At 33.0% G+C, this 15,063-nt stretch overlaps 1 protein-coding gene across 4 annotated transcripts in view; it reads right to left on the bottom strand.

The window, feature by feature from the left end:
• The window catches only part of LOC122628851 (rap1 GTPase-activating protein 1-like), a 119,643-nt gene that overhangs the window by 78,276 nt on the left and 26,304 nt on the right, over positions 1-15,063 (bottom strand). The gene's annotated exons all lie outside the window — the stretch shown is intronic.

The raw sequence follows: 15,063 nt of genomic DNA, 5'->3' as shown, positions 1-15,063 counted from the left end.
ACAAAGGTGGAAGTAAATAAGAAATGAGAAAATATCGAAAGATTTGGAAAAATTAAAGAATCGCTCCAAAACGAAAGAGAAATCAGTATCAAATCGCAGGTCAATGTTGGAACGTTGGATATCAAGTATTAACGTAGTAGATATTTCTTTCTTTTTCTTTTTTTTTTATATTTACATCGAGAAAAAAGGGAAAAATAAAAAAGAAATAAGAGAATATTGGAAGATTGGAAAAATTGAAAAAATTATTCAGTGAAAGGAGAAAAATCATTATCGAATCGCACGTGAACGTTGGAACATTGGATATTAAGTATTAACGTAATAGATATCTCTTTCTTTTTCCTTTTTTTTTTTTACATTTACATCGAGAAAAAAGGGGAAAAATAAGAAAGAAATAAGACAATATCGAAAGATTCGAAAGATTGAAAAAATTATTCAACGAAAGAAGAAAAATCATGAAATCGCGCGTGAACGTTGGAACGTTGGAAATAAACTGTTAACGTAGCAGATATTTCTTCTTCTTCTTTCTTATATTTATATCGAGAAAAAAAAAAGGGTAAAATAAAAAAGAAATAAGAAAATATCGAGAGATTCGAAAGATCGAAAAAATTATTCAATGAAAGTAGGAAAATCATGATTAAATGACACGTGAATGTTGGAATGGCGGAAATGAAGTATTAACGTACTATTTTTTCTTTTCTCTTTCTTGTCCTTTTTCACATTAACACGAACGAGCGTAGGGAACAAAAGAAAATGGGAATAACGCGTAATGGAACGAGTACATAAGTAAGTAAGTAAGTAAGTAAGTAAGTAAGTAAGTAAGTATGTAAGTTTCACGTACGTACATACGTATATACATACGTATATACGGTGGAACGAACGAACGAACGAACGAACGAACGAACGAAAGAACGAACGAACGAAGAAACGAACGAACGTATGGGGTGGGGGCGGGTACGTCTATGGAATTATCTAACCGCGATTTTCTCCGTCCTTACTTTCATCTTAGACTGGTTCTACCGCTTTTGCGCGTGCGCGTGCGCTTAACTCGCAAGAGCGCGACGTTTACCGATTATCTCTCGACACGGCTTTGACTCTATACGCACTTCTTTACGTTTCTCTTTTTAATCTCTCTTTCTCTCTCTCTCTCTCTCTCTCTCTTTCTTTCTACTTACTATACTCGTAACGTTAATTTCAGAGAGACCGCCAAGGCGGATTTCCTTTTAAAAGTTTCCTCGCTCTCACGTATACCTTTCAATTTCGTAGAATTAACGGAAAACTTCTTCCTTTATGGAGTTTCGCTATTTATGTATATAAATAAATATATATATGTATATGTATACATATACGTGTATATATATATATATATATATATATAGTTAGTATATATACGTATAAATATATGTATAAGTATAGGTGTATATACGTTTATATATAGTAAGTATATATACGTATATATATGGTAAATAATATACATATAAATATGTATGTGTAAGTATATATATATATATATATACATATGTATGTACTTATGTACATGTTGAGCAAACTCGCCGAACTAACCCGTATCCAAACTCGACCTTCGGTATTATCAATGTTTGAAAAGTCATTTAAAAAATTCTTCAAGACATTCGGCACTTTCGAAGACTAGTTAATAAACTCTCAACGATTCAAAAATTACAAATCGTTCGATTTTATCGAACATCAATGGTACTATCTTAACAAATCTTACATACATGAAGATGCGCGAATCAATCGTAGAAAATCATTGATCGAGTATCTAAGTAGGTGTATGTATTATTTACCTTACGAGTATGTTAAAATTCCTAGTTGTGAGATCACGTGATCTAAACGATTAGACCGAGTAGGGCATCGATCGATAGATTGATCGATCTCTCGTTTCCATCGTACGGTACTCTCTTCTCCCTCGCATAAGAACATACATACATATATATATTTATGCAATTTCTCAACGTGTATCAAAACGATTTCTCGTCTCGTAGAAAATGTTTATACTCGTAAACGTGCCGGTAGAGATACCTCTACACGTGAAATATCGTTCCGCGTGTTGATCGGTTATAAATTATTCCATGTTTTCCGTAATAACGGTTGGTTAAAACGAACGAATGATTATTATTACCAATATTATTATCAACATTATTATTATCATTATTATTATTATTATTATAATTCAATGGCCGATTAATCGGTAACGATCCTTCAATGTTACTATTCCCATTAACTTCTTTCTTTTTTTTTTTTTTTTTTTTTCTAAATTAAGAATAACATAGGAAGAGGAGGGAGAGGAATAGAGAAATAAACGAGCGTACTATGATAAGAAAACAATACGTTTCATCGGGATCGTAAATTAATTCTTAAGCGGTATCACGTGCGCTCGCGCGTACCTACGTTAACTCGAATGCAGTTTATAAGCGTGGAACGTAAACCGGTGTCGTACCTAATAATTGATAACCCGAGCGAAACGATTTGTTCGAAAGGGGTCGTTACGATCTCTCCAACGATCGTATCGCTCTAGTCACGAAAAACACCTCTCTCTCTCTCTCTCTCTCTCTCTCTTCTTCTTCTTCTTCTTCTGCTTCTTCTTCTTCTTCTTCTTCTTCTTCTTCTTCTTCTGCTTCTTCTTCTTCTTCTTCTTCTTCTTCTTCTCTTACTTGAGGCGAAGTGATTGCTTATATAAATTTGTTAGAAACGATAGAGCGAGTTCTTGGAATCGTTCTCGTACCTTCCACCCTTTTCCCTTCGATCTTCTCGGCATATATAGTTTCGAGTATTCTATCTAATCGCGATAATAAATTCCTAACTTATAAAAATTTCGATTTAATGCGACTCGGGGGCGTAACCAGATTGAAATCCTATAACAGTCGGATATAGCGGGTCTAATACAACGCTACGTATAATTCGTATGTATTATCTTAAACGATGATATAAATACTTTTTTTTTAATTTATTCATCTTCTTGGTCCTTTCTTCTTTTTCTTTTCTTTTTTCTTTCTTTTTTCTTTTTTCTTTTTTTTTTTTTTTTTTTTTTTTTTTAAGACAAGCGAAATTCTATAACAGTCGGATGTAATGGGTATATTACAATGTTGCGAATAAGTTGTATGTATTATCTTAAACGATGATATAAATACTTTTTTTTAATTTATTCATCTTCTTGGTCCTTTCTTCTTTTCCTTTTCTTCTTTCTTTCTTTCTTTCTTTCTTTCTTTTTTTTTTTTTTTTTTTTAAGGACAAGCGAAACCTGCTCTCTCGAGCCATCTTCCTCACCCCTTCGAAACTTTCGCCCTTCGACTACGCCCCTGAAGCGATACCCTCGATCTAATATCATCAAAAGAATTCTCTTTTCTTCCTTTATCGATATTAAATATCTATAAGGAAGCATCGACTATCCATCGACAAAATTGAACTCCCTCAGATGAAAAGATTTCTAATACGATCGCTTCGACAGATAAATGAAATATAAGTATCTCATTTTTAATCCCTTAACTATTTCTAAAGTTGCGTATTAAAAAAAGAAAAAAGAAGAAAAGAAAAGAAAAGAAAAGAAAAGAAAAGAGAAAAAGAGGAGAAAAGAAGAAAAGAAAAGAGAGGAAGGAAAGAAAGGAAGGAAAGAAAAGGAGGAAAGAAGATTGAAGATTTGAAGAAATCTGATCAAGGACGGAAGGAAGTAAGGAAAGAATCGTCACGAGAGAACGAATAACGGACCCCATTTCATGGGGGGTTGTTTCAAAGGAAAAAGGATGTTCTATCTTTAATTTTCATATGAAGAAAAAAAAATAGACAAATGGCCGGATGTCTAACGCCTCTTTCCTTCCTACTCGAGTTTATCTTTTTCGGGTTTGTGCTTAGCAAGCGTGGCAGGTTTAACAGGTACCCCTCTCTCTTTCTTTCTCTCTGTCTCTTTTCTCTTTCTTTCTTTCTATTTCTTTCTTTCTCTGTGATCCTTAAAACGGATTTAAGACCTGCGCTATACGCGAAAGGACTCTCCTATGAAGAACTTGGTGCGTTATATCGTGACGGTTAGTTTCGTTTGAATGAAAAGTAAGACGAGAAGCGTGCACGAGACACGGTGGGCGTGTATGAAAATAATCGTCGCAGGGAGCGATCGCGTGTGGGCCGCCTTTAATGTTCACCAAGGGAGAGAGACCGAGTAGACCCTTCTCTCTCTCTCTCTCTCTCTCTCTCTCTCTCTCTCTCTCTCTCTCTCTGTCTTTCTTGTTCTTCTTCTCTTTTTCTTCTCTTTCCCTCTTCTTGAACGGCCCTTTCGAGAGACGGTTGACGAGCGGACCGCTAAAGAGCTCTCGCTCTCTTTCTTTCTTTCTCTTTCTTTCTCTTTTCTTTCTCTTTCTTTCTCTTTCTTTCTCTCTTTTTCACTCTTTTCCTTTCCCTTTTTTTTTTTGCTTCTACGTCCGCGCCTCCTCGACATTGCAAATTATGCGTAAGGGGATCGTGCTGAGATCATCGTATTAAAGAACGTCCGAGAATGAAAGAGAAAGAGAGAGAGAAAGAGAGAGAGAGAGAGAGAGAGAGATCGTTATCTATGCGACGGATTAGACGTTTTCTTATGGAGAACGTCTTTAACGTATTTTCAAGTTGTTATAGACTTGGCAATAGAAAACTAGCCATATTAACCCTAGATTTACGAAACTTGTTAATCCGACGATTCTTTCGTTCTATAATTAAAGTTAAAGATTGTTTATAAATAATATTTATAGATCGATATTTGTTAAGTATTATTTAAAGAAAATTTAATGTGAATGTTATATTTAAATAAATAATATTATGTAATATTTTAATAAATTATTGTGAATATTATTAAATATTATTTTTAATATAAATTGTTATGGATATTATTAAATATTATTTTTTAATGTAAATTATTGTGAATATTATTAAATATTATTTTTAATTATTTTCAAGTTAAATATTATTTTTATTTAACAATTTGTATCGATCCCATTGATTTAATAATATGAAGCACTGTTATTTAAAGTATATACTTTGTTAATATAACGGTTAGCAGTAAAAATAGTTACACGATAGAACGTAGTTTTAAATCTATTCGTGTTGATATGTGATTCATAGAATAATTTTATTTGATATAACACTAGATTTACGAAATTTGTCAATCCGACGATTTTTACGTTTGATAATCAAAGTTAAAGGTTATATATAAATAGTGTATATTTATATATGAATAAATAGTGTGTGTGTGTGTCTATATATATATATAAAGGTATACTATTAAATATCTTTATGAAGGAAAATATTATTATTTTACAATTTATATTAATCCCATTGAATTAATTATATAAATCAATGTTATTTAAAGTGTATTTTTTAATAAGTATAGTTCATTAACATGACAAGTAGCAATAAAAATAGCTACGTAATAAAATAAGGAAAATTTAATGTTAAATCTACGCGCGTCGATGCGACTCGTCGATTAGTTTTATTGAATTTAACACTAGATTAACGGAATAATCAGTTAATTGCATTTCAAACTTTAAATTAGACAAATACATATTATTACTCGCTAATTTATTCTGACTTTGATCGATGAGTAATGTAAATAAACTAACGCTATAACGAAAATATCGCATTTTGATATGCGACGAATATTTAAAAAAAATAAATACGCGATCGATGCACAACCAACGTGCAAATGTATTTACACACGATGAGAAATCATGAATATTATTTTATAATAACTAATCTTCGCTACGATTTGATTTGAGATAACGATGTGATCTAATCTTATAAAGTAAAAAAAGAAAGCAACGAAAAAAAAAAAGTAAATAAATAAAAAGAAAAACTCAAGCCACGTTTTAATGTATTCGTCAATATAACGGATTCCGAGCGAAGATAGATAATCGTATAACAAACATACACACTAATTACTCCACATTAGTATGATATGATTCGTCTAGAAATCTTTTTTATCGTATTTCAAATCTCATTACATAAGTCTATTAAAAACTATAAAAGATATATTTATTCTTCTTATGAATAAAAGATTGAAAACAAAATTTCTCGTCGGTAATTCGGTGAACGAATAAGTTTCTTTTCTTCTTTTGTCGAAAAGAGAGGAAAAGAGAGGAAAAAAGAGAAAGAAAAAAGAGAGAGAAAGGGAGATGGAGAAAGGGAAAAAAAAAAAAAAAGATTCGAAGTGACTCGTTAGAGTGGGAACTTTGTAACGTCGAATCGAAGGAATTTCGAAGAACGTACTCGGTCGTGCATGAATATTTGAGGGAGAGCATTCTATTCTATTCTTTTCCTTGCATTTCCAGAACCGTGTGTTCGCGCGCGAGCGCGCATATGTTCGTGCATTCATATGCATGCCGAGTATGCGCATCGCTACGAGAGAAGCAGAGATGTTTTCTGAAGAAGAAACGTCTGCCGAGTCGATGTCCCCCCTTATGCCACCCTCTTACCCTCCTACCCTCCCACTCTACCCTCCCACCCTCTGTCTCCGTCTGTCTCCGTCTGTCTCTGTCTCTCTGTTCAATTCCCTCACATTTCCTTCTAATCATCGCGCTTCACCAACCGAGAATTAACATAAGTGACGTCCGTATGGACGTGCTCGATATTCCTTCAAGATGATTATACAATGAACGATGATACGGCATTTATCGTCTGATGTATAAACGAAAATTAACCTGTATCTTATTTTCCCGACTTGTCATTCAAATCGACAAGTTGAAATATATCGCTTTTACATAGAATATTCTTAGATATTTACTTCGTTGGTAATGTGTAATGGTTGATCGATGAGTTAACAATTATTATCATTTCTGATAGATTATATTTTTCTAATTTGATTTTTATTATATTATATATTATAAGAAAGTTTGTTAGATTGTAAGAAAGATTTATTATATTCTAAGAAAAGAATTATTTTATTATATTATAATATTGTAAGAAAACTTTATTACATTATTATTGTATTATGAGAAAAGAATAGAGAAAAGAAGAAAGTAGAAAGGAGACAAAAATTGAAGATAACATTTTACAATTAAATATTTATTTATAGAATCCAATCACACGCGCGGGATAATAACGCGATCGTATCAAATATAGCAATAGTTATCGATTAACAAGCACGGGACTCACCGATATAGAATTACATCCTTATCAAATGCACGTTTATAATTACATCGACGCTCTCATTAAAGGTCGATTGCAAAGGGTTTCCCTATGGACGTACACATACGTAAACATATACACACACTACATATATATATATATATACACATATACATACATATATAGATACATATATATATATATATTGTCAATGATGTAATTAGTTATAATTTCGATCTCAAATCCTGATGAGGGAAGAATCGATTAGTATATTCCAGCGATGATAATAACTAGTAGTACGATAATAGTTTAACAACTATGAAGTGAAATGGATTTAATAAGAAAAAGGAGAACAAATAAAAAAGAGAGAGAGAGAGAGAGAGAGAAAAGTATGTACATCGAGCAAAGGACAACGATTTCGATTGGTTTTCTATCATCGCGTTGTCATTTGAAACGTTCTGTACACCTACGTCGTACGTGTACACGTAGGTAGTACCGAACGTACTTATGCGAACCGGACAGCCTTGCCGTCAAGTATCGCTTCCACGAATACCAAGCGTCCCCATATACTCGCAACCGACGCAACGAGAGAACAGAAAAGAGGGAGAGAGACAGACAGAGAGAGAAACAGAAAGAGAGAAAAAGAGAAAGAGAGAAAGAGAGAGAGAGAAATATCGTTGGAAGATGTGAGGAAAGACAGAGAAGAAAGAAAAAGAAAGAGAGAGAGAGAGAGAGAGAGAAAGATATAGTCATGGTGATAAAGGAGTGAGAAAAAGAGAGAGGGGGACACCCTGCGATATTTCGCACGATCTCACACCAGACGAAAACAATTTCATCGAAAAATTTCTTCAACCTCGACCATCACCTTAAAGAAACCATGTCGGCCATTTTTGTGTCCCTTTTTTTTCGTCTCCTTTTAAATGAAAATATTTTCTTTCTCTCGAATAATATTCGAATCGTTATTCAAACGGAATATAAGGGAGTATCTATATTTGATACGTTTGATTGTTTTTCTTTTTCTTTTTTTTTCTTTTTCTTGTTTTTCTTTATCAAACGAAATTACTTTCTCACGTTTGCTTAGAAAATGAAATTTTAGGCCGTGAAATAATCTCTCTTTCTCTCTCTCTCTCTCTCTCTCTCTCTCTCTCTCTCTCTCTCTCTCTCTCTCGTTCGCTCGCTCGTGTGCTCGACGAGAAATCTAATAAACGGTGCAATAAAAGTTTAGCCCGATGTCTCGTTGCTCTAACTAGCGTTATTCTTCGCGAAAATATCCTTTTATTTTTATTTTTATTTATTTATTTTTTTTTTTTTTCATGTTCTCTCCCCTTCTTTTTCCCTTGCCTTTTATCCGACACGATAAAACGGTACGCGTCGTACGCGAAAGAGGGAAAGAGTAATTTCCGCCGGAAGTGTTCCCGGGCAATTTATATTTTTTCAAGCGGCCGACTAGTTTTATCCATTTTTCTATCTTGTTTATCTTTCACTATTTTTTTATTTTACTTTATTTCCTTTCTTTTTACTTTTTTCCCCATGAGATCTATAAACATCTATACAATTATCGGACCAAGTGTTTTTCTATCTTTAAATTTGTTTGTTTGTTTGTTTCTTTCTTTTTCCTTTTTCGTTCTTTCTTTTTTTTTTTTTTTTTTTTTTTTTTACCGATATAAAAATGAAACGCGCTATATGCGCGAAACTATAATTATTTTATTTATATTAACTGTCGTTCGAAAACGATTCGAATTGTTTTCGAATAGAGTGACTCAGAAATTAATAACCACGCGAGCTTGGTCGCGTCGCATTGGCAAGAGTTTCCGTTCACGTATGTAGACCGTAGCCTCGTTATTAAAATACGATCGAGAAGGCGTCCATTATAAATTCTCATCGAGTACGTTGACGATCCATTTGAAGAGACACTCTTCTCCCTTCTCGTTTACCTTCTCGTATGGACAAATTTTCAAATGGGGGGAAAAATATTTGTCGACAGAAAAGGAGAAACAAAAAAGAGAATAATTATCTTTCTCGAGTTAGTTTTGTTCAATCAGAAATTCCAATTTATTTGTCATACTTTCTTGATTTAGAAAATAAAGGAATAAAAATATGGAAAAAAGGAAAGAATAGAGAGCAATTTTGAAATTTTTGTTCGAGAAGTAAAATTGACGTGAAAAAGAAACTTTAATTTATATAGATATAGGTACCTATATATAAAAATTGAAGTTCGTATTATTTGAAAATATATATATATATATATGTATGAATTTTAAAATCAATATTTATAATCAATTATTTAATTATTGCTTAATAATTATTTAATAATTTAATAATTATAATTAATTTAAAGTCGATAATTATATCTACAAATATTATATATAATATTTATATGTATATTATATATTATATATATATATGTTTTATATATATATATATATATATACATGAGATAGATATAAAATCAGATGCGTGTGCACGGGCGTGATATACGTACATACGTACATACATACATATTCGCACACATACATGTATATATATCTGAATTTAAAAATCATCAACGTTTCACGGAGCTCGACCATTCAGAGTGTCTTTCGCGCCTTTAATGAAGTACACAACACGCGATTCAGCGAAGGTGGAAGAGGAGGAGAAGGAGGTGAGGACGTAGGAGGAGGCGGAAGGCGATTCGTCAGCGTCGATTGCATTTACGACAGAGGAAACGCATAAATTCTTGCGTAATTAGATCGCGTCGAGCGTGAATATGCGTGTACCATGTTGATGATACGTACACATTTCTCTTCTTCACCTTTTCACGAATCTTCTTCTTTCTCTCTCTCTCTCTCTCTCTCTCTCTCTCTCTCTCTCTCTCTCTCTCTCTCTCTCTCTCTCTCTCTTTCTTCCTCTTTCTATCTATTTTTTTTCTCTCTTCATTTCTATCTCTGTTTTAACTCTTTCGATTGATGATGCAAGATATCCAACGATGACCCGACGCTTACCATTTCTGTATGACCTTGATCGATACTTTAACAGTCAAGCAAATCGCAAATTCTCTCGTCGACAACAGGAGACAAACTAAAAAGGGAAACTTACGTAGGTGCACGCAATATTCCTTTCCCATTTGTTTGATTTCTTTTTTTTTTTTTTTTTTTTTTTAATTTTCTTTTCTCTTATTTTCCTTTTCGTTTCTTCCTTTTTCATTTTTCATTCGACTGTTACGTTCTAATAATAACGATAATAATAACAACGACATTAGTAATTACGTCGAGACTATGATATACGATTTAACGTGCTAAAAGTTTTTTCTTCTTTTTTTTTTTTTTTTTTTTCTTTCTCTTTTTCTTTTTTAAAGAGATTATTCGAGTAACTTCGATAGGCGCTAATGGAAAAGATCGATGGAATTAATTCCAACTTATCTTCTTACATTTTATAAATCACCTTCGTGATCTCATGTTGTCTCATGATGTATATACCAACTTTTTTATAGGATCTCTTTTCCGTAACGAGGAAATTTTTCTTTTTCTACTTGTTTTCTCCCTCTCTCTCTCTCTCTCTCTCTCTCTCTCTCTCTCTCTCTCTCCTTTTCTCTCTCTCGTTTTTTTGTTTTATTTTGTAATTACGTTATCTCCCATCGATCGTAAAAAGTTCCAGAAGAAAAATGAACGATCGATTCGGTTACTCGGTAAAAATTTGATAGGGCCGAGATGAAATATAAAAATATAAACGTCAACTTTTATCTCGGTCGTTCTGGAATATGCGTTTGACAAAAACCGTGAGAAGAGTCAGTATAACGATTCTACCGTATCACATGGAATCCCTCGAAACGATATTGCAATTTACGACACGATTCACGCTGTATGAATCATTTCCCGGAATAAATAGATAAAACGATTGGGGAAGGGAATCGTTTGTGGATAAGATTGGATTTTTAAAAGTTATATATACACACATACACACACACACACACACACATATATATATATGTATATCGAAAAAAAGATTAATTAGTCTATTTAAAAATATATAAAAAAAAAAAAAACAAGAAAAAAAGAAGAAGAAAAGAAAAATGTGCTCTTAATCATACCAAGTATTAATTACGAACGAACTCTCCACGCAGAATGGAGCTTGTTTGGCGTATGTAAATCTTCGGGACTACGATTACGTATTCCGCTTCTCTTTGAATATGAATGACATTATTATCGTTTCTCCTTGCTCTTTTATTAAGACCGAGAAACCGTTAGTCACGTATGTAAATCGGTTTGAGTACGCATGTCGAAAAGTGTTGGAAATGGATAATTACTGGACGAAGGAAAGACGAGGCCAAGACGGTACACCGATACGAGTCTATCCTTCTTTTTATGGGTCCATGACGCTCGTCGTTCGATGTCCTTGTTACAATTTTTTTTTCTTTTCCTTCTTCTTCTTTTTTTTTTTTTATTTCTCTTTTTATTTTCTTTCTTTCTTTCAGGCTACTAATTAAAACGTAACCTTAGTTCTTATAAAAGGGTAAATATATCTTAACTAATTATATTTCATTCGTTATCGATTTTAAAATGAAAAATATAACAAGAAGAAGAAGAAAAAAAAAAAACATCGAAATGAAAAAACATGAACGATAATAAATATATTCTCTATGATAATATCGACATTGATTCGACTTCAATACTAATCGACGTAGCTAAATTTATTTCTAATCCTTGGAATCCTAATCAAGAGACGTTCTCGTAGAATCGAAGAAGACAACGACACCTTGTTATTTATATCTCTTGTGAGAAAGAAAGAGAGAGAGAGAGAGAAAGAGAAAGAGAAAGAGAGAGAGAGAGAGAGAGAGAGAGAGAGAGAGAGAGAGAGTTATGCGATTGTCGTTGTATATAGAAATGAGAAACAATAAGTGGAATTGAAAAGACGCAATTGATAACTTGAAGATAACAGTACATTCCCTTGTGTGAATCGAAAACGATTCAACAGGCCGTGTGACCCGTCGATGGATTACATTTATATGATGGCCATGAAAATTACGTTTACATAATAATTATTTATCAGATAATCATGTATAACAATTATGATATTTTCAGTATATTTCATGATCATAATATGTTTCATTTACATAAAATATTATATATATTAAACATACACGTGGGCATTAATGTAACGCAATATTCAACGTGTTATATTTGCGGTTAGAATTGCCTTCCTCTTGTTTCCTCTCTCTCTCTCTCTCTCTCTCTCTCTCTCTCTCTCTCTCTCTCTCTCTCTCTCTCTCTCTCAGCTTCCTTTCGTAACTTCCTGTGGGATGACGGGTTAGACCGAGCGAATATCCGTGAGTGACACACGGTTTGGACAAACGCGTCTCACGCTACGATAATCATGAATTATTTTAAAGTTCGAGAATAAAACGAGAAGCTAAGCTAGTTAAAAGTTAACTATGTGGTTAGCTAGCTAGCTAGCTAGCTAGCTGGCACAACGAACTACTCTGCTATCACCTTGGAAAAATTTCACCGAGTGAAACCATCGGATTAAAGCCACGACGGCGAATCGACGACCTCTTTCTTATTTTTCTAAATGATTCTAACTACTCTTTCTCGAACGTTATTGTAAATAAATAACGATCGAATTACAAGTCGTTTTATTATAATCGCTCGACGTTATTATAAATAAATAACAATCGAATTACTATCGATTTATGAATTACGTCGACGAACGTTGGAAATATGGATCTGAAGAAGATTTATGTCTTTTGTTCATTTTCTTCTTTATTCTTTCTTTTTCTTTTTCTGTTCTTATTTCTGATGAAATTTTTATTAAACACTTTCTCGTTCGAATTTTAATAGTCGAATTTGTCCACCCCTTGATCGATCTATCGATGATGAAATATATTGATAATAGAATTCTATTAAATAGCAAATAAAATCTGAACAAATTGTATCTCTTTTCTCATCTTTTCTTTTTTTTCTTTTCTTTTTTTTTTTTTTTTTTTTTTATCATCGACGTGATCTCGTCGCTTTTTAATTATACAATTATTCGATTTGGTCGTTTTAATTGAAATAAAAATTACTTTGATGAAAATTGAAATCAAAGGATTGAAAGAAAAAATTATAAGAAAAATATGGATATCTATTGCGTTTGATCAATTTCATCTCTCAGCCACGTTTCAATTGAAATTTTAATAATAGTTGAATTGAATCAATCCATGTGAATTAAGTTAAATGAAAATTGAAATAAAATAATCTGACAAGTATTTGTCTTTTATCATCCTTTTTTCCTCTTTCTCTTCTACACTTTTTCTTATCTTTTCCTTTCATTGAAATTTAATCTCACCGCTCTTTCTCTGAAAATATTCATTACTACCAAGCGATTTCAATATTCTTGGAAATGAATCAATCACTATCCGCAAATTCGAATTTAAAATTCATTCGATTCTTTGATTGCGAGTAAATTATTAATTAATAAAGTCGTCGATAACGAAAATATTAGCTTATCGTAAAAATAAATGAAACACGTAGAAAAGAAATGAGAAAAAGATAAAGGGGCTGAGGACGCGTTTAAAATGGTTACAAAGTGAACTCTCAGAAAGGCTCCTAGCTCTGTTTCGAATTTTATCTACGTCAAAAGGCGCCTCGGTGTCCCGAGTGTCGTTTTATGCACCGACCGGAAAAGAATATCGGTCTTGTTCTCTCGCTTTCTCGGTCGACGTTCATTAGTATTCCGAACGATGCGTTTCTAGTGGCCACCGAGAGTGATGTTGTCAGAGAACGAAAGAGAGAAATATATATATATATATATATATAATATGTATGTATGTATGTATTATATGTATATATTGTGTGTATATATATGTATGTGTGTGTGTGTGTGTATCTATATATATATATATGTATATATGTATATATGTATATATATATATATATATATATATGTACGTAAAAGCACGACTCGCGAACGAAATGGCTCACCCAATCATAATTTTATTCCATATGCAAATGCATCGAAGCGCTACCTTAAAAGCAACCTAATGCCAAAAAAGAAAAGAGAAGAAAAGAAAGAAAGAAAAAAAAAAAAGAAAAAGAAAAGAAGAGAAAAGAGATTATACTCAATATGATCGTAAGAGTGAGAGATACCATCTCGCGCTCGTTTTCCTACCTTTCTCACAACACGCTATGCCTACCTTATTTTGATAGACCATTCTACTTCCATTCGTAACATCATTTTATTCGAAGTAGGTCATGCATCTCGAAAAGAATATAATAAATAAAAAAGGATATTAAAGTAAGTAAGTAAAGTAACTACCTGTTGTATCTATCTTTCATACATAAGTATGTATCATCTTATAAATAATACGATTGAATGACCTCGAAAAAGATAAAATAAAATAAATGAATGAACGAACGAGTGACCTCGATGAAACATAGTCGTAAAACTGTTTCGTTCGAGAAATTCACGAATCATCGAACGGTAGAATCCCAAAAGGATGCGCGTTACGCGCCGATAGAAATGAGCGAGGAAAAGCAGAGCATAAAATAGTCGAACGAGGGAACGCTACGCTTCGTGTTGATCAGAGAAAAGGAGGAGGAGGAGGAGGAGGAGGAGGAGGAGGAGGAGGAGGAGGAGGAAAGAGGAAGAAAAGTAGAACGTCCCTCTTTTCGAATCGCAACTCATCGCTAACTCGCGGTTAGTTCGTTTTAACATCATCGCTCTCTTGTTATTCATAATAAATCAGATTCCACTCTCTTCTATATCGAGGGAGCATCGATTAAAACGTATTACACGCTTATTCCATCGAGAGAGCAATGGACCGAACAAGACCGCGTACAGCAGCGTCTTCTACTTGTAATATCGTTGACACGATAATCACGATCCTTTATATCTCTCGATTGAAACGACGAATTCTTTAATGAATCGTAACGAACATGATGTTTATTCTCTTTCGTTAAGGATGATTTAATTCGAGATCTCTTTGAGATGGTTTATTTCGAAATTAAA

Source organism: Vespula pensylvanica, chromosome 4 (genome assembly GCF_014466175.1).
Source record: "Vespula pensylvanica isolate Volc-1 chromosome 4, ASM1446617v1, whole genome shotgun sequence".
Taxonomy (NCBI): domain Eukaryota; kingdom Metazoa; phylum Arthropoda; class Insecta; order Hymenoptera; family Vespidae; genus Vespula; species Vespula pensylvanica.
The sequence above is the reverse complement of the archived record's forward strand: the minus strand, read 5'-3'. Positions and strand labels throughout refer to the sequence as shown.